Source organism: Macadamia integrifolia, chromosome 2 (assembly GCF_013358625.1).
Source record: "Macadamia integrifolia cultivar HAES 741 chromosome 2, SCU_Mint_v3, whole genome shotgun sequence".
NCBI classification, from domain to species: Eukaryota; Viridiplantae; Streptophyta; class Magnoliopsida; order Proteales; family Proteaceae; genus Macadamia; species Macadamia integrifolia.
Window position 1 is genome coordinate 43,180,965 of NC_056558.1, and position 1,798 is coordinate 43,182,762.

Consider the following 1,798-nt stretch of genomic DNA (forward strand, 5'->3'; position numbering starts at 1 on the left):
TCGGCTTCCCAATTCCTTGACTGTCGATTCTCCAGTTAACGAGAACTTTCCAGATGAACAATTATTTGTAATGTCCAGTGAACCATGGTTTGCTGACATTGTCAACTTCTTAGTTTTAGGTGTGATTCAGGATCACTGGTCCACCCAAGATAAGTATAGATTTCATTCTTAAGTTAAGCACTTTTTCTGGGATTATCCTTATTTGTTTAAGATATATCCAGATCGGATTATCCGACGATGTGTTCCTGATCATGAGCAACATTCTATTCTCTCTTTTTGTCATGATCATGCTTGTGGTGGACACTTTGGACCTAAGAAAACTGCCGTAAAGGTTCTCCTATGTGGATTTTATTGGCCCACTCTTTTTAGAGATGCTTTTGATTTTTGCAAGGCTTGTCCCGCCTGCCAGTCTTTTGGCCATATCAATAAGAAGAACATAATGCCTCTCAACCCTATTTTGGTAGTTGAGATCTTTGATGTATGGGGTATCGATTTTATGGGACCATTCCCTAATTCCTTTGGGAATTTGTACATACTTTTGGCCGTTGATTATGTTTCTAAATTGATAGATGCCATACCTTGTAAAACTAATGACCACAAAGTGGTGGTCTAGTTTCTAAAAGAGAATATTTTTTTTCCACTTTAGTGCTCCACATGCAATAATTAGTGATAGGGGTACTCATTTTGGTAATTGGCCTTTTGAGGACCGAATGAAAAAGTGTGGGATCACCTATAAGTTATCTATCCCTTAACACCCCCAAACTATTGGTCAAGTGGAGGTGTCTAATAGGTAGATCAAACAAATCTTAGAGAAAAGTATTAATCCCAACCGTAAGGATTGGTCCCTTAGGCTCATTGATTCCTTGTGGGCCCATTGGACTGCATTCAAGACCGACCTTGGTCAGTCTCCCTACCGTTTGGTATGTGAAAAAGCTTGTCACTTACCAGTTGAGTTGGAGCATAAGGCCTTTTGGGCCATCAAGAAGCTCAACTTTGATTTGTCTGATGTGGGAACTCATCGTAGGCTCCAACTATCTGAGTTGGAGGAACTTAAGAATGAAGCCTATAAAAATTTTAGGATTTACAAGGAAAAGACTCAAGCTTTCCATAATAAGCACGTTCTGCATAAATCTTTTACAATTGGTGATAACGTCTTATTGTACAACTCTCGATTGCATCTTTTCCCTGGTAAGCTTAGATCTCGATGGGATGGCCCGTTTATTGTCCATAATGTACATCCCCATGGAGCTTTGGAAATTTTGAATCCAGGAATAGGGGCAATTTTGGAGGTTAATGGTCAGCGTTTGAAACCGCTCCTCGAGTTTCTTACTACTGGTAGTGAAGAGGTCATGGATCTCCATGAACCTCTTTACATTGATGACTAACTTTTAATCAAGTATGACCCCCTTACATTGTCTTCATTTTTAATTCTTTCCATCCATTGAGGACATTGCATGAATTAAGTGTGGGGGAGGAAAACCATTTTCTGCTTTTTCCACTTTGTTTTATTTGTTTTTCTTTTCTTTTTTTTTGAGCTTTCTAACGGATGAAAGTCCTACTTTGGCTTTTGGCTAATGATCATACCATTCGAATGCTTCATTAATGTGCAAAATAAAATTTTTGACTAAGGTACTCATTTTGAACGTATAAAAATCCTATTGAGAAGAAAGAAACAAGTCTGTGTCTTGAGATGGGACTTTCTTTTGAAAAATAAGAGGCCCCTGTTTTATGGTGTTGGACCATATGTAAGTATGTGGGTTCCTTGTACTTTTCATTTGGAGTTGAGACATTCCTTTTA